This window comes from Coenobita brevimanus, chromosome 80 (assembly GCF_032717465.1).
Source record: "Coenobita brevimanus isolate Jiangsu-jjx chromosome 80, ASM3271746v2, whole genome shotgun sequence".
Lineage (NCBI taxonomy): Eukaryota > Metazoa > Arthropoda > Malacostraca > Decapoda > Coenobitidae > Coenobita > Coenobita brevimanus.
In genome coordinates this window covers 36,111,137-36,131,045 of record NC_137033.1, presented here as the reverse complement: position 1 = coordinate 36,131,045, position 19,909 = coordinate 36,111,137, and positions in this window count along the sequence as shown.

The following is a 19,909-nucleotide window of genomic DNA, read 5'->3' as shown; positions in this document are numbered from 1 at the left end:
TCAGCTTGAATATTGCTCACCCCTGTGGATGGGATGTGGAGAGGTTGCATTAAAACAACTAGACAAAATTCAGAGCAAAGCTGTTGGAATTATTAATAACCCTGCTATTATAAATAACTACCTCTCCTACAAGTAGGAAGGAATGTTGCCTCCCTTGCATTATTATACAGATATTTTTATGGCAAATGCTCAGACGAAGTTGCGTCCATTGTGCCACCTCTCCATGCCTTCCTTCGTGCTACACGGGCATCTGGTAGAGCTTATGACTGGAATGTCAAACAGCCATATTGGAGAACTTCTGCCTATCAGAATTCTTTAATTTTCCGAAATGCATCTCTCTGGAACTCGTTTCTTCCGGAGTTGTTTCCCTCCATACTTCAACCTACAGCCGTTCAAGTCCAACTGTTACAGATATTTTGGGAATTGAGGACGTCAGTAATCTGGTGTACGGATTACTTTTTTTTAATTCCTTTGTTTTTCCTTCCTCTGTTCTGGTATTAAAAAAATACATAATATAAATGTCTCCATATTGTTTACTGCTATCAAATATTGTTTAGTTTTCATAATTTTCAGTTCCACAGTCAGACAAATTCGGCTGTGAAGTAATGGCTGCTGTATGAGTGACGGGGAAAGTATGAACAAGCAGTCTTACAGACAACTTTATCTTAACAAATTTTGCAAAGTCGAACACGTGTGTGTGTGTGTGTGTGTGTGTGTGTGTGTGTGTATGAACAAGCAGTCTTACAGACAACTTTATCTTAACAAATTTTGCAAAGTCGAACACGTGTGTGTGTGTGTGTGTGTGTGTGTGTGTGTATGAACAAGCAGTCTTACAGACAACTTTATCTTAACAAATTTTGCAAAGTCGAACACGTGTGTGTGTGTGTGTGTGTGTGTGTGTGTGTGTGTGTGTGTGTGTTACGTAAGTATTATCTGTGTACGCTCTTTTGCTGCTTTCATTACACTGGCTGGGAGTTTGGGGCTAATGTGAAATTGGTATTAATATTCATTAGGTCATTCTGCTAATTTACACCCTGGTAATTAAGCTGGTTTCTCCTGTCGGCTGAAAACCAACTATTCCATAACATCTTGGTTATCTTTACTATCCTCTCTGCTTCCTTGGCTTGGCTCTTAGTTTACTGCTTCTGGGCACCCAAAAGCCTACTTATTTTGTCATTATCCCTCATTATTCCTCTTCTCTTCCATTCACCAGCTATTTTTTCCCGTCATTTCCTCCTCATTATCTTCCTACCTGCTCCATGCATTCCTCTGCAACGACGGTTTATTATGTCTCACACATTGACTTTCTCTCTCTCTCTCTCTCTCTCTCTCTCTCTCCTTATGTATATTTTAAATTCTGATTCATCCCATCCTCTTTATATACATTTGTGTTCCTCCCTCTCTTTTCCTTTATTGAGTTCCTCGACTACTGACACTTTCACCTCTTCTTCCCCGTTGCGTTGTCTCTCACTCCCCTTCACTTTCCAACCTAACTTTCTCTCCGTTTCATCTTCCGCAAACATTTTCTGCGCAGCAGTCGATCTTTATCTTCACTCTGATATCTCTCCACTTCCCTGCCCTGCCGAAGTTCATTGTCTATTCAGTCCCTCTCATAATTCGTTCCCTCCGTTCAAATATTCTATCCTTATACTCTCACATCCGGTCCTCCTCTCAGGTGCTGCCCTCTTATAAATCTTCCTTAGATCATTGCATTCCCTTCCCTGCCAGTTCTTCTGTTATATTGTCTTCCTCTAGTCATCTTTACATTCCCTCCCCTTTAACCCCCACCCCTAATGCCCCCAGTACCCCCAGCACCTCGCCTGTCAGATCAAAGCGGTTGTCTGATGTGGCGGGAACGAAGGGGCGTGCTTGATGCCAGTTTCATCGGCCATCTCTGCCCCATCCTATATCACTGCCCCCCTCGGGACCCCTGAAGACGCCTCCCTTCCTCTCCACGGTGCTAAATCGCCACCTTTTTTTTTTTCACATCCCTTCGGACTATATCCCTTCCTCTACGTGTCTCTTCTCTCCCCTCCTCTACACACCTCTCCCTCTCCTCTACACGTCTCCCCTCCACCTCTCAACATCCCTACTGGCCTTCTCCGCTTCTCCACATCCTTACCATCCCCTTTCTTCTATACCTTGCTAACGGCCCACCTTTCCTCCGCACCTACTCCAGTTTCCAACCTCCCCCTTCCTACGTCCATGCCACAACTCCCTTTCCCTCCCCCCTTCTACCCTCTCCAATCCTTTCCCTTTTTTGCATCCATGCCGAAGGTGCCACCCGCCCCCCCCCCCCCCCGACAGATACACACAACACCCGCGCCCCATCAATATTAACAGCGCCCGTAACACTTGTTGGATCACATTATTAGCACCACACAAATCACAGACTTAATTTCCTCTCCAGCCATGTGGATGGTGATGACTGACAATCACATCCACAACCAAAGCGGTCACCGGAATGAACGCCTACGCTTTTACACTGAATCTTTCCATACTATTACCTGTATCTTTTCACCGGCGCTTGCAAAGGGAGAGATAGTGTTATTCTCGAGCTGCGCGCGCAAGGTGTGTGTGTGTGTGTGTGTGTGTGTGTGTGTGTGTGTGTGTGTGTGTGTGTGTGTGTGTGTGTGTGTGTGTGTGTGTGTGTGTGTGTGCGTTTATGCCAAAGAAATAGCTCACAGTTTTAATCAGATTATAACTAGATTTGGTGGATGAGTTGAGGGTCAGCCATACAGTAAACCTGCTATTTTTGAAAGGAATAGATCAGAGGTTAAGGCCATAGGGCAAGGTAAAATTAAATAATTTTTATCCGCTGTAGACCCAATTTTTGGGAAGGACTGATAACAATTCATGAATAAAAACGATTTCAGTTTTGAGAACAATCAGCTAGAGGTCAAAGTCACGGGAAAAGGTCTAAGGCCAAGATTTACAGGGAAAGATCAGTTCAGTTTTGGTATGATTTAAACCAATCTTGTTGGATGGATTAAAAGTTAGGCAAGAACAAGAGGTCTTCAATATTGAAAACAACCAGTACAAAGTCATTGTCAAAGGGAAAAGCCAAGAGTTCGACCCGTGTGTCTGTGTGTGAACAGAATAACTGATACGTTATTTGGATCGAACTTGGTGGATGAGTTGAGGATCTACGGAGAGGTTGACCTATTGTTCTGTAGAAAAATAGGTCAAAGGCAAAGGTCACACGCAAGGTCAACTTAAGTTTTATCCGATACAGACTAAACTTTGTGGATTGGTTCATGTTAAAGCAAGGATAAAGAGATTCAATTTTGAGGGCAGTCCACAAAGATGAAAGTCAGAAGGAAACGTGTACTGTCAAGATTTTTGGACAAAAACCAAAAAACGAAATAAGGTAATTCATTTTTTAGAGTAATCTGTGGAGGGTCAAGGTCACTGGGCAGTCCTTAGACCAGTTGGTCGGAGAGAAGGTTGCCCTTTTTGAGTGATCCTTCTTGTTTACCATATATTTTTGTTGCTACCAAATAAATTAATTCAACTTAAGACAGCCAAGTGGTGGTGAAGGGGCCAGAAAAGATTGTATCTACCCACCCTTGATTGAAAATCGATCTTCCGCAAAGTCTTAAGAGAACTAAAATAAAATGTAATAAAGGTTCTGGTTTTTGTACGATTAAAGATTGTGCTGTCTTACTGAAAGAAACCCAATCAAATAAGAGAGAGAAAGAAAAATAGGCTAACATCTAACTATCGTTTCGCTAAAAGAAGTATTTGAAATAATTCAGAAATTATGTAGCATAACATGAGAATGCTCTAAATGAAAGAAATTGTAACAGTTAAAGTGTTAAGTAAATATTAAATTCAATTTAGGGTCACATCATTTGTCCAGCAGAGACAACTCCCAGCAATGCGTAGTAATTCTTTTATTCAACGTCTCATAATTATCGTCCTTCTTACGGGGTGGAGCGATAATGTTTTTGCCTTCCTCTTTGTGTGTGTGTGTGTGTGTGTGTGTGTGTGTGTGTGTGTGTGTGTGTGTGTGTGTGTGTGTGTGTGTGTGTGTGTGTGTTCCCGTTATATCTCATGAACGGCTTGTGCTATCAACATGAAACTTTCACAGTGTCAATATGTGGACAAAATCTTTTCCGAGTTCGAAAATGGGCACTCAGGGTCAACGTCAAGGTCACCAAAGTGACTGCCAACGATCAACTACTTTTTATGGCCCGCCTTTAGCACCATTATCTCATGAACGGCTTCTGCTATCAACCTGAAACCTTCAGGGTATCAAGATACGGCCAAAATCTTAGCCGCGGTCGAAAATGGGCTCTCGGGGCCAACGTCAAGGTCACCAAAATGGCAGCCAAAGGTCAAGTAGTTTTTACCGTCCGCATTTAGCACCATTAAATTTCATAAACGGCTTGAGCTATCAACATGAAACCTTCAGGGTATTAAGATATGACCAATATCTTGGAATTGGCGAACAACATATTCTGGCGGACGAATAGCATTCGGCTCCCGAATGCTTTTCTCTCATTTTATAAAGCATTTGCAGAGTAAAATAGCGATTTAACTGGTGGTAAAACGAGATTATTGTTTGTAGCCGAGAGCAGTGCAAACTGTTAACGACTTAGTTGAGTTTATGCGTTGTGCTGGTATATGATGAAGCACCGCCATGAACACATCGGCCAATCTTCAAGCCAGGCGGATCTCATAAACCAAGGGTCTTCACCACATTTGGCGTTGGCAGCGTGCTATTTGTACTTGTTAAATCGGACCTTAACAGTGATTAAAGATTTAATTGTATTTAATTACTTTAAATGTGTCGTCCATCTTGTTGTGTGTGCACTGTTACGAAGACGAAGGATTTAATCTGCCTCTGTCTTGGCGTACCTGTGTATAATACCTTCTTCGGCAGTTCTTAGTTAACATTAATGGTTTTATTTTCTTGTCTGTTACCACATTACTAAACAACAATGAACAGTTAATACGGCTTTCTGATGAACTGCAGAAAATCACAAGAGTAAGAGAAAGTAAGTTTTCAGTTAAAGTATATAAGTGATAAATGAAGCGGTGCTGAGCCACAAACTCAGTAATGAGGGACAACACCTACAGAAAAGATAATACTAAAAAAGCACATCAAAAATTATTTCAACACTGTCTTTTTCTGTTTGCTTCTTGCTACTTTGCCTTAAGACGATTTTATTTAACTAAAGAAAATTGCTCCTGTTGATGAGTTTGAAGACAGCTTTTTCTGTCTCATCGAATTTCAATGATATCACATACATTGAATAAAATCGGCAGAATATAACAATAGTATAATATAAAAGGCGTTCTTGTGCTGAAGAAATTAACTACTGATTCATGAATGAGAGACCAAATTAACGAGTAAGTATTATTTAAGAAATTCAAAAACATTTTACATGTGTTTAGTTAATGAGAGAGAGAGAAAAAAAAAGCTAGGTGAAATAAGAGTTAAGTTCTTTGGTCAATGGGTGGGGCTTGATTGATTTTTGCCTTTTTTTTTTTTTTATACGGAAGTTACCCTGAGCTAGATAAATTGTCTGACGTTATCTGAAACAAAATTCTAATGTCGTAGGCAGAGTAAAATCAGATAGCCCATCGGACGACTGAATAGGCAGAAAAAGTTTTCTTTTTTCTTCCGTAATCTTCTGTGAAGGTTTTAGAGAGGCAGTTCTGTGAATGCATACACCTGTTTTTCATCAGCCGTGCCATCTACAACAAGGTGTCTTAATCCTTTGCAGCGTAATTCCCACTTATGTTTGTTATAAAATGGTTATAGCCCTTTGTGCAGAATTTAGGAGAGAGAGAGAGTGTGTGTGTGTGTGTGTGTGTGTGTGTGTGTGTGTGTGTGTGTGTGTGTGTGTGTGTGTGTGTGTGTGTGCGCGCTTAGAACATGTTAAACACAGTTCAGCACCTGATAATTATTCATCATATTACTGTTTGTCTCAGTACGGTATTTATCATACTGTAGATGCTTGAATTATGCACATCATTAGGCTATGAGCGTCTCCTTATTTATGGTTGAATTCTAATTAGGATACGTATTATTGCATTCCTTGTCTGTTACCCTCATACCGGTTCATATTGATCTTCTTCCTGATATACGGTTTCGTTGAAATACGCTCATTACTCTACGTCAGCTTTGGAGAGATGGCATTGTTGCCAAAACACAGTGTAACTCATCTGATCCTGGAAAAGTATCAGTGTGTGTGTACCGGACGAATATCAACACCTGTCGACAGTGACTCATGTTTGCTGATGCCAGTAGCATGAATGAAGGCAATGTTGAAAATTACCGGTGGATATGGACAACTGACCATTACCCTCCAGCATATTTATTATTCTCTGTAAAAAACATATACCTTTTTCTGACTGTGCAGTATATTTTGCTGTCAGTAAGGTACAATTGACAACCATTTTGATACGAGTTGCCAGATATTCCAGAGAGTCTACACACTATCGTTCTATTACGTTTATGTTATGCATTGACAGGCACCGTGTACTGATGTAGGTTGTTGTCCCAAAATATGTTCGAGTTGATGTAAATACTGTACGCGTCTCAACATGTGTAAGATTGCAGACACACTTGCATGAAACATGATTTATAACAAAACATACTGCGAAACCGTTTACCGTATATATTCGATGTAACACAATGCACGAAATGGCCTGAACTAAAGTAAGACCTAATGGAAGAGAGGGTTTTTCATTAAAATGAATGTGTGTGTGTGTGTGTGTGTGTGTGTGTGTGTGTGTGTGTGTGTGTGTGTGTGTGTGTGTGTGTGTGTGTGTGTGTGTGTGTGTGTGTGTGTGTGTGTGTGTGTGTGTGTATGTTATTACACCATGCATTAGATGGCTTGAAGGAAAGAAGGAATGAAGAAGGGGAGGTTTCCAGTATCATGGGAATGACTGGCGTGCAGGAGCATGAAGGGGAAAGGGCAATGCACTGCTAGGCCAGAAGCTTGCAAACCACGTCTAGTCTATTTACTAACAATGCAATACTGTCATGTAAGCGACAGGGGCAATTTTTTCTCCTTTTTATATCGATCTCGATTATTGTGTTTCATCTGGCCGCACTACATGTTACATCGAGTTGTCACCCATTGAATTAGGCTGAAAAAGTATCACAACATTACGTGATTAACAAATTTTTTTTAGAATCACCCGTTAATCCTTGGTTATTTAGGCTACAGTGTAAATGCCTCTATGTATCCCAGTGATTCGCCCACTTCAGCCAATACCTGATTACTCACAAATAAACACATGAATGTCACTATTGCCGGGGGCTCCAACTGCCTGACCTTCGTTACACACAGATGCTATCCCGAATTGAAATGTGGCATACTGTACTTTTATACACCATGACAGATTAACACGATCACTTCCCGTGCGTTTGTCTTCCGCGCAAAATCACTTTCTCCAAATTCGAAACATGCCCGTCCAAAATCATGTGGTTGTATTTCCTGGGAAAACATGGTTCGCTTCTTCTCTAAGCGAACACAGTACAATTCTTTGTGCCAGTCCTGCTGTCTGCCGTCTGGGATGTTTTTTTTATCATTCATTAGTGTAAGAGATATCATTTGCGGTGGATCCATGTAACAGCATCTCTTCTGGTTTTAACATATTTTGCGGATTCCGTATTAGAAGCCGTCTTTCTACCGAACGATTACCAAAAATAAATGTCAGTATTTTGGAGGGTTCAGAAGAAGCTATAGGTCGTGGTTCAAATGGATGTCGCCAACTGTTTGCTGGCACGTGACATAGTTAACGTATATATCTCGTACCTATGGTTGTTCTACCATCTTTATTGTTTTCCTTCCAAAAGTATGCTGCACTGTATGAAGAGCATTTGTTTTTTATAAATGAAAATTATTGCATTGTGGAATGAGGCTGACGTGTCAAATTCTCCAGAGGCATTTGTAGACGAGGGGAATATGCCAGCTGATCGGAGTGTAAATATTAATGGAACTTGTCATTTAGGATCGAGGCATATGATAAAAACGTTGCTTTAAATACTGATGATAAAAACCCGTGGATGGCACGAAGATGTACTGCAGTTTGCTTATGTTTGCACAGTGTGAGTCTCTGGAATTGTTATGATTCTATTTGTATCCCTTTATTGTTTGTGGATTATACTGAAATGGCTCATCGTATATATGTTCATATCGGTAGTACTGTGTATTTGTGTTCAGCAAAGTTGGGGTATATTATGACATTTTCGTTGTCGGGAATTGTAAAAGCGACATTTGAGACAGCTTCCAAGTTTCAGATGCTTTGTTTACAACATCTGTACACTTATACTTAAGATTTACTTTACTGCACATTAAGCTGACGTACTAGATTTTGCATAGCGCATTAAGTTCACCGTAAGTGTTGCCTTACATAGTTTATTCTAGAGTATGGAAAATGCAACGCCTGTCTTGATGAGAAAGTATGTGTCGAGCAGATTCGATGTGGAAAGGTGGCGAAACTGACATGAAGAAACGTTTTTTTATATAATTATGCATAAAGAAGTTCTGTGGAAGCAACGTGGTGTTATACGCAGTGCATGATCGTCATTATCATCGACCAAGCGTCTATTTCATTATGCTACTATGCAACGTAGGAAATGGTTTATTAGGTTTACGAAACGTTTCACTTTTTTTTTATGCGAGGAAGAAGGAACCAAAGGCTACGAGCCCGCAAAACAGTTCCTTCTAAGAAAAAAAAAAACAATACAAAAGAGAGCCAAATTCAAGATCTGTTCATTTCGAGATGCCTGGACACACTGCGTTTGAAATACTGGAGATAATAGTAAGTAGGAAATACTGGCAGAGGAAGACAGTTCCAGAGTTGACTTGTTGCATAAATGAAGGACTGGGAGTAACGGTTAACTCTTGCACCAAAGAGTTGGACAGAAAAAGGATGAGAGTTTATTGCTAGATGGGTGCTACGCACTCGTCGTAGAGGTGGAGGGATGCAAGCAGACAGTTCAGAGGAGCGATGACCATGGAAGTAGCGATAGAAAAGAGATAAAGATGCAACAGCGCGGCAAAGAGACAGAGGTTGAAGGGAGCCAGTAAGAGGAGCTGAGTTAATGAGACGAAATGCCTTTGACTCCTCCCTATTAAGAAGAGCTGTATGAGGGAAGCCTCCCCACACATGAGAGTTGTACTCCATACAGGGGCGAATAAATCCATTGTATAAAGTCAACAACTGTACAGGGGTAAAGAAGGTACGGAGTCAGCTTAGCACACCTAATCTCTTGGAAGCAGATTTTACAAGAGATGTAATATGATCTTTCCAAGATAAATCCCGAGTGAATGAAACACCAGGCATGTTCAAGGATGATCCAGGATTGAGCTGGATATTATTAAATCTTAGAGGGTACTCCTGTGGAAGGTTGTGTCAGGTTGATAGGTGTAAAAACTGAGTTTTTGATGAATTAAAAACTACAAGATTATTTTTACCCTCGTCAGAGATACAAGCCAGGTCAGACATTAGGAGTGCCATAGCCTCATCCCTTGATTGTTGAAGTAACTGCTGGGATGGACGTTGCGGGAACCGAATGGAAAGGTGAAGGGTGGAATCATCAGCACACAAGTGTATAGGGTTAGATGTACAACTTAGAAGATCATTGAAGAATAAAAGGAAGAGAGTTGGTGATAGGACAGAGCCCTGAGGAACACCACTTTTAATAGATCTAGGGGAAAAACGATGGCAGCTATAGAACAACCAGAAAGGAAGCTGTAGACGAAGGCACAGATGGAAGGATAGAAACCGTAACAGGGCAGTTTGGAAATTAAAAATTTGTGCCAGACTCGATCGAAAGCCTTTGAGATGTCAAGTGCAATGGCAAAGCTTTCGCCAAAGTCCCGAAAGGATAATGACCAGGAGTCTGAAAGGTAGGTGAGAAGATCGCCAGTTAAGCGTCTCTGAGGAACCCATACTGACGATCAGAAAGAAGGTTGTGATAGGAAAGATGCTTTAAAATTTTTCTGTTAAGAATAGACTCAAAAACTTTTGAGACACAGGATGTTAAAGCAATTGGACGATAGTTAGAGGGTTGGGAATGGTCACCCTTCTTTGGGACAGGCTGAATGAGAGCAAACTTCCAGCAAGAATGAATGGTACAAGTTAAAAGACAAAGTCGAAAAAGTTTACCTAGGCAGGTTGTAAGCACAGAAGCACAGTTCATGAGGACAACAGGAGGGACTCCATCAGGCCCATATGCCTTGTTAATACTGAGGCCAGTGATGGCAGAAAATACATCAGCTGAAGACATTTTAATGTCAGCCATGAGGAAGTTAAAGGGGGGAAGTGATGGAGGAACAGCACCGGAATCGTCTAAGGTGGAATTGGAGGAGAAAGTCTGAGCGAAGAGATCTGCTTTATCAGTAGAAGAAATAGCTACAGAGCGATCAGTGTATAAAAGAGGAGGAAAGGATGATGAGGTAAAGTTGTTAGAAAGGTTTTTGGCAAGGTGCCAGAAGGAGCGGGAAGAATTTGAGTTAGAGAGTTGAGAGCATTTAGTGAGGATGAAATTATTATTGTTTTTTTACTACAATCGCCACCATCATTATAATCAATCATCCATTATCAGTCATCGTCATCATCATCATTATTCTCTGTTATTTCACCGTTGGACAAAAGGACTTGTATAGCCTTCATCGTGACCTAAGAACTTGTCAGGTAATTCCTCCTTCACCTGACAGGTTTATAAGAGACAGTTCTCATCCTTTGTCCGGATTTGTCTGTTCTTTCATTTCATTACGGTCCAAGTCAGAAAAATTTAATCCAGTGTATTGGACACTGCAAATACTGTAAATATTGTATCTTCCCCTGATTAAACCTAACATGCATACCCTAAACATGACACACACACACACACACACACACACAACGTTCCATTAGCGGCCTCGCAATGCTCAGCTTTATTTTCTGTGAAGACCAGTCCAGTCTTAGGGCCGTTACTCACCTTGTAGCATTCTCTCTCTCTCTCTCTCTCTCTCAGTCGCAAGTTCGAGCCTCACCCGGGCTACCGTTGCCGGGAGGGGTAGCTCCCTCCTGTAACCCCAGCGGGGCTATATGGCCTTAGTTGCCTAGCTCGGGGAATTCATTTCTCTCTCTCTCTCTCTCTCTCTCTCTCGGTAATGTGGTCAGTTACCAAACCTTTCTCTCCGTATCTGGGGTAATTACGCCTTATACTCATCTCTACTGCAGCCTACTACTAGATTGATTTTTATTCCACTTTTTTCTCACAAAGTGAAATCTTAGTTTAGGTCATCTTCGTACGTCCGGTAGTCCGTGCATCCGTTCGTCCGTTCCACGCTGTATCTCAGAAACTATTTGTTGGAATTTTCTCATATTTTGTATGACTGTAGGGCCATATAGGAAGCTGATGCCCCTCTTCAAAAAAAAAAAAAAAAATCCAAGATGGTCGACTTATGACTACTTTTCCATTTATGAAACATTAAATTCTTTATAAAACATTTACTTTAACAGATAGATTTACAGGTTGTAACGAAGTGGAATAAGGTCTCTGGGACTTACTTTTGGTCATCTACCTCTCACACCCCGATTGAGTTATGCAGAAGCCATCGGTCTTGTAGCATTAGCAAACCGCTGTCGTAGTATTTCGTTAAGACTTTTTTTTTTTTTCAGTACCCTAAGCCTGGTGGTGTAGTGGCAGAGTACTCGAGTCGGAGTGAGCACTGAGCAACAGTTTGAATATTCCCTAGACTTTCTATCTGCAAGCTTCTGCCAGGTGTGTAGGTCGGTGTTTTGGCCATACATATTGTGGAGTAAGGTAGCCTAGCCTCGGGCCCCTACTCTTAAGGGATTAACATTAAATTCGCCGTTATAATAACCAAGTAGTTCTTAGTCTCTTCTCTCTTGATTTATAATACTATTTCGCTCATATAGTCTGCCGTCATGTCCTACCCCGTTTGTTCACATTTCATTCTCCAAGTTTTTGCCTCCATAAATTATCCAGCCATCTCATTAAACAAGATAAGCTGCTTAATTTTGTGTGGTACGTCTTTAGTTGCTCGAGATGGGATCAAGACCCCAGTGCAACCCGGAATTATCACAAATTCTCCCTCCTTTTTCCTGCCTCTGCTCAGACTATCGCTCTTCCAAACTCGCAATCATTCCTAATAACGAAAGCAATCGGTGCTCGTATATTCTCGGCGTTATCAAAGACTCGCATCTTCTCATCTTGAAAGTGTCAGATCGGCAGCTTATCATGATTTAACAACAGCCCCGGTTAACCACAGTATTACCAGCAGTTAATTGCAGCTTCTTTCTCGTCCCCGGCTACTTCGATCTTCCCTGCAGCAAACTCACCCACCTAACGGAATCAGGTCATTTAATTTAAAATAATGTAGTCGTGGGCTAGTTACAACGAGGGCAGGAGAGATTAACGCACAGACGGTGAAGCAGGAGACAGTAGTAACGAACGGTGGTATGGTGTAAGCATGACTGACTGCTGAGGACAGATGTTAGTTGGTGAATGTCCACTGTACACACTCAGCGGCAGTCAGTGAGACTCGAACCCACTTCAGAGCGTCCCCCCAGCGTAAGGCCTGTGCCCAACCGACGGAGCCACTCACCAGTCCGCCCAAACACCTACAGGTAGGCTACATCAGCGTCCACTCACGACCTCCTGAGTGCTCGTTCATCCGTGTGATATCGCTAACATTCTTGTTCTCTTTGCATTGGATTCATCGTAGCTTCCGTTCCTTTTCGATTTATTTTGCATACTGCACTTATTTGTAATCTTGCATGTTGTTTATGCATTGTTAACAATGCTATAGTTTACATCAGAAGGCTGATATACAGGAGCCTTGTGTTTAGTGCAAAATATATCACTGAGTCAAGGATTAGCTGTTACGAAAACTCTGAAACCGTGGATGTTGTAGCCTTAAACGCAATGATAATTCTCCACACTAGAACCTGTCTCTGCTAACATATGCTACTGTGCGCTTGCCGTGGTAGTCTTCTACACTACACATTGTTTTTACACTTTCACTTTTTTTTTACAACTTGCTGAACCTTTTCAGACCAAATATGTAATATGTATCTTATTCTTTCTCCTACCAGATGTTTTTATTCAAACCTTCAGAACTGGAGGATTTTAAATAGCTTTCCTTAGGCCCTACATTGCTGGCTGATTCTTCATACACTAAATACTATCGTCTAAAAGCAGCAAAAACAAAATGAAAAATACACCATTAAGCCCTTTAATAAGATGACGTATTTCATTTCAAGTACCGGCAGTCAGTTGGAAACCTGTGTTTAGAAAAGGGATTAATGGGCTTGTTATAACCCCATCGCCATCAGGGGTCTCACCTCAACAACATAATATCTTTTAGATATGACAAGAATCAAATACAAAAGACGTCTCAGTAATGGGACTTTATCCTCTGACTGATAGGATTACTCATCAGACTAAAATCGCCACGTGTTTGCCAGAGTAAGTAGTAGCACATGGGTACGGTACTTGAAATAATTTTATAGCTTTAAGTTGCTAATCTTTCCTCCATGAAAACAAATTCACCTTGTATGGGCCTTAATAAAATAACCAATTGCAGCAACAGCAACGAATGGGTTAAAGTAAAAAGACATCTTAATCACCGAATAGTCCGTTTACAACCTTTAAAACTGCTAGAGCAACTCATGAATTTACATATACATTTCAATCAGATATCCAAAACCTCGATCTTGTAATCATGGGCACTAAAACCTACATTATACAGCTACCCCCTCACAGGATCATTAAATCTCAAAATTATCCCCTAGGAACCATCCATCCACCCCTGGAATAATGCTCCAGGTATCCCTTACACTTGCAGGCTAAAGCACCACAGCCACCACCACTACCATCCCACCACACTAGTCCACATCAAGGCCCTCTTCCCTCTACCAGTCGAGCCAGATTTCACCTTAGGAAACGAACACACACACACACACACACACACACACACACACACACAAAGCCTATGCGACCCACTCAGCCCTTCATTTCGCCCTGTCACCCACAAAGGCTGTCCCCACGTCCTGCTCAACATTCTTCCTCACCTACCTATCCACATACCGATTCTCCCACCCACTTCACCACTCTCTTAGTCTACCATTCCTCCTACCACCCCACCCATGTCTCACTTCCCACCCTCCCACCCACTTTTCACCTCCCCATCCTCCCACCCCCTTCTCACCTCCCTATCCTCCCACCCACGTCTCATTTCCCCATTCTCCCACCCAATTCTCACCTGCTCATCTTCCCACCCATTTCTCAGCTCCCCATTCTCCCACCTACCCAGTTCCACACCAACTCACTTCCTCACTTACCCACTTTCCCACCTCCATAACCACCCACCACCAGATTGTCTCCTAGCAACCCATTCAACCACCCTCTACCCACCTACCTACCCACACACTGTCTCACCTTCCCACCCACCTACGACCCACAACCCACCACCTGCCTACTCACCCATCTATTACCCATTCATTCTCTACCTCTCCATCCACGCACCAAAACACCTCCCCACTCACCCGCCCTCCCACCCACTTCGCCAGCTCTCTACCTAAGAATTCACCAGCTCCCTACCTAACCAACAACCCATCAATTTTCCCACCCACTCACCCATCTACCTTTCCATCCACTCACCCATCTGCTTTCCCGCCCACCCACCAATCTACTTTCCCACCCACTACCCATCTGCTTTCCCACCCACTACCCATCTACTTTCCCATCCACCCACTGCCCACTCGTTCCGCACCTCTCCATCCACCCACCCAAACACCTCCTCACTCATACAGCCACCCACCCATCCACTTCCCCAGCTCCCCACCTTCCCACTGATCCACTTCTCCAGCTCCCTAATTACCCATCCACCCACGTCCCCAACTCCTTACCTAACAAACCTCCAACCCACCCGCTTCCCGCCAAACCACCCTCCCACCCACTCTCCCCATGTCCGCACCCATTTAACCGTCCATCACCCACTCATATTCTCATCCACACAGCCACTGACTCAGTACCCCCACTACCCGCTAGCGTTGCTGGGTAGTTGCCAACTTTCCCCTGATTTGCATAATTGACGCTGAAGACAGAATATATTACAGCGCATGTGGATGGATGGGAGCCTATTTTTTAGTGTTCATTACCATCCCGAGTCATTTTTTCATCGCCATCAGCCTCCGTTAACAGGCTTAGTGTTTGATAGGTGAAGTGAACTTGATTGGCTCATATAAATCGTGAGGCTCAGGTTGAGTTCGTCAGGGTAACGAGTGAGTGGTAGAAGCCTTGAATCTTCTCATTTGTAAGAGTTTGTTATATAATATCGTGTTTCTTGTCAAATCAATGCTGCCCAATACAGTGAGAGTACTAGGCTGAAGGATATTTGGGGGAGGCGGTGGCTCAATCGATAGAGAGATGACCTGCAGTCCTACAGAACCCAGGTTCAAATCCCGACTGGGGCAGGGAACAGTTAAAGGATTTGAATTTCATTAAAGCAGACTTTGCTGATCTACCAGAAGACCCGCCGACATGTCGTAAAAATACCCCCGCTAATACCAATACACCAGTCCTGTATAACACAGCCCTAGCATGTATTCAGTATGGACTGTGGGTGTTAGCCCGAAGTGATGACATGTAGAGGTGTATGGTACGTAGGACTACTGGGCCTTGGTAGCAGGCTGTGAAGCCTCTGCCCAGAGTCGGACACATAAAAAAAACAAAAGTACGGAAGTCATACTCCTGTAAATCACGCTTAGTTGAAGGTATGATATCACAACTGAGTTAGCAGAGTACACGTGACATAGTGGCCTGATGCTACTACACTTGTCATCACGAGGTTGAGGAGAAATATGGAGAACAAATGCATACAGTTGGTACGTTAAGCAACAATTTTCCTTCCTGGATCACGAAACGGTAGTGAAAATTCTTAATATTTTACTGGCAGCAACAGTCCTGTCACCACTCCTACTTCTCCGCTGACTCTGAAATTAGTATTATGAATCCGAGGTAAATGACGCTGACAACAATGAAGTAGTCAAGTAAGTCGTCAGTCTGATTGCTTGTAATGATGAGTCTGGAGGTCACAGACTATGGAAAATTACAGGCAAAAATAGGAGGGTATTAACTTTCCCGTACTGAAAACAGTACAAAAGTATTGTATGAATAATGAAAAGTTGGGAACTGTTTGTAATTGCCTCACACGTCTGGAACTGTCCCACTTGCTGGTGCTTACAAACAACATTAGTGAATCAAAAGGAGTAAAGAACAATGCACAAGTAGTAAGGTGAGGTGGCGAGCCCCTCCCTGTCACATCCTGACTTTGTACCCGAGACAACACAGGGAGACACAGGCGAGGTGTTGACAAGCGCATTAGTGACATTGTGCCTGTGTCGCCCGAACCTTGTATGGCAGGATGCCTGGGTTTCCTTCTTAGTTGCTGGTTGTGGGGGGGGGGGAAGGGAGGAGTGACGGAGAGAGAAAGGAGGGCAGAGAGAGGGAGGGAGCGAAGAAGAGAGGCAGAGACAGAGACAAAGGAAGACATGAAGGTTGGCAGAGAGGTAAGCAGGCTGAGGCAGAAAGGTAGAGGGTGAGGAAGGCAGGCGGGCAGGCAGAATGGCAATCAGAATAACAGAGTAGATGGCAGATAGAGAGGCAGGCAGGCACACAGACAGGCAGGAGAAAGAGGTGGGGGGGAGAGGGAAGGGAAACAGACAGACAGGGACACACACACACACACACACACACACACACACACACACACACACACACACACACACAGGCAATGTGCGTGTGTACGAGTATATGTGTGTGTGCGTTCCTTGGCGTACAGAATATAGTACATGACAGAAGGTGTGACGGGTTTGCAGACAGAGGTGTCCCTAAATATTATTGGTGGCACAAGATGCCGTACAAGAGGGAATAGTTCAGCAGGTTTCCATATTGATGCGCATGCCTCTGTACAGTGCCAACCGCTAAATATTCCTGCTCGACAGTACAGGTTCACAGTTGACACCCATTCATTGATGTGTAGCCAGGTAAGAAGCACCACAGTTAGTAGGCAGGCCCAACTTGAGTTTCACATGAACAAAATGTACCGGTATACTATAACTGCCTGCTACACCTTCATAAATCATCATCCAATAAACATTCATTGCCGATTCATAGCTGATAATACTGTGGCATTTCCATATGTACAACCTACCATTAAGCTGAACGACTTACTTGTACAATATGATGAAGGTAAATATGTCGAAGTCATTTGAGTTTTGCTCGTACATGATGTAGCTAAGTACATTAAACTCTTTTTTTATGGTGACTATTAGCCCCATCAATCTGTTGTGTTTTATGAGTTTACGTTTGCTATTTCCAGATGATTTTATTGAACCTACTAGAGATCCCTAGCAGTCAGGCTAAATCTAACCCCAGCATATCGAAAAGTATATCCTGAGCTGAATAAAATCGTCCTGGAACAACAAGAACGGAATGAAAATACGTCGTCAGACAAAAAAAAAAAAAAAAAAAGACGAGTTCCAATGTCACTTACAGAGCTACCGTGCCAGTTTCACCAAGTTTATAGTAGTGGCTGTGTGAAAAAGATGATGCATTTTGAAGAAATCACTGACTTATAATATGGTTTGTCTTTACGTGGAATCGGAGGGAGACTCTAGCTAGTGAATTATGGATAAGTGATAGACGACTTAAGAATAAACGGTATATACTGCTTATTTGTCCGAAATTGTCGAACGGATCTCATCCCAAACTTTCGAACATAAAGTAATGAAAAATGCTTTCATTAAGGCTACAGATCAGAGAGGGAAGTTCGTAACACCGATTAATTCGTCACAAGCTGGTGTCATGCTCTCTAGTGTTAACCCCATTCATTACTGATAAACTATAAGGAACTCAGAGGAAATGTTTAATGGATGAGCAGGACAGGAGTGTCGATAAAACAACAGCTAGAACTAACGTCTTCCAAGCTGTTGCATTCACCACCTTAGCACGGTAAACTAAATTCACCGCATCGCATAATGTTCTGCACGAACCTCAAAAGCCGACAAACTATGATGCATGCCGGTAGCATAAAATTACGTGCACACTTCCATGGAGGTGAAAGTCAAACTAAACAACAGTAACGATTTAAAAAGTTTTGTTTTCAGTTGTCCGGCCTCCCCAACGAATAATAATAATAATAATAATAATAATAATAATAATAATAATAATCGCAGTGAAGGAGGCGATGGTGGTTGTTGTTAGCGCCGCCATTGCTAACCGTCTCATTTAAAACCATGTGGCGATAGCAATAAATTAATGAAGATGTCATCGTACTATAGAAATAACTATGAACAGTAGCGGGAAAAGACTGAATATTTACCTCCAGTTGGAACGGTCTCCCCATAGCGAACATTAACCTTTGTACAAGTACATGGATGGGGTAATAAAAGAGGTACAAGGTAGGGTAGTGGATGTTGGAGTGGCCCTGGTGAGAGAGGATAGTGTTTGGAAACTCCCTGTACTGTTGTTTGCAGATGATACTGTGTTGTTGAGTGAAGACGAAGGGGAGCTGCAAGGCTTGGTGGATGAGTTTGAGAGAGTGTGTAAGAAACGGAACCTAAAGGTGAATGTAGGGAAGAGTAAAGTGATGGTCTTTGAGAGAGGTGAAGTTAGTGAATGTACAGCGAGGTTGGATGGTGAGGAATTGGAAAATGTGAGTACGTTTAAGTATTTGGGTAGTGTGATGAGTAAGGATGGAGGTCTGGAGGGTGAAGTGCTTGAAAGGGTACAGCAGGGAAGAAAGGTTGCTGGTTCCTTGAAAGCAGTGATAAGAAACAGGGAAGTGAGCATGGAAGTGAAAAAGTTACTACATGACAGTATTGTGATACCAACTCTAACGTACGGAAGTGAAGCTTGGACATTATTGGAAGGACACAAGTCAAGAGTGAGAGCAGTGGAAATGAGTTATTTAAGAGGAGCCTGTGGAGTCACGTGGAGAGACAGGCTGACGAATGAGGATATAAAGGAGCGTTGTGGTGTGGATGTGGATGTGATAGGAAGCGTTATGAGGAATACACTGAGGTGGTTTGGCCATGTGGAGAGGATGGAGGGTGAAAGACTGACGAAGAGAGTGTATATGAGTGAGGTGGAGGGGGAGAGAGGGAGGAGGAGGCCGAGGATGAGATGGAGGGATGGGGTGGAGAGGTATATGAGAGAGGGGGGTGTGAGTTGGGAGCAGGGCAGTGAAATGGCGGGGGACAGGGCGACTTGGAGGCGATTTGTTTGTGGCCACCCCAAACGGGATTGAGGCGTCTGGCAATAGATAGATAGATAGATAGATAGATAGACATGTATGACGTGTACATGTAAAGTGAATAAAATCGTCTGTCGGCAGCAGGAATGATCCCGACGTTATAATATTAACTCGTTCGTCAGAGAACGTTATTATATTCTTGTTACCTCTAGGCAATTAGCTACATTTACATCTGGGGAAACCTTCTGTAGTGAAGGGGTTGGAAACGATCTCCGTCAAACTCCTCCACTGAAATGTCTCCCCAAAGCTGAATAAAATTGTCAGTTAGCAAAACGATGAAAGACATAATTGATGGGGTTAGAAATTGCTCCACAGTGTACACCCATGCCCACCACGGGACTGCTACGCTCGCCTGTTAAAAATTTAATACCGTTTACATGTAAGAATACTTAACAGTTGGTAGATTCTTACAACATACATTTAGCCATTTCAACCCGGGGACATATTTTTCTCTGAATTGCAGTCTGCTTATTTCAGTATGAATCAATTCTGCTGCGGAAAGACCTTTTTTAATGACAAGGTTAATGAACACTGTATATAATCCCTTCAGCTCGAAAAGTGTCCCCTTTCCAACAATACAATAAATAAAACCTCGGTGTAGTAGAGAA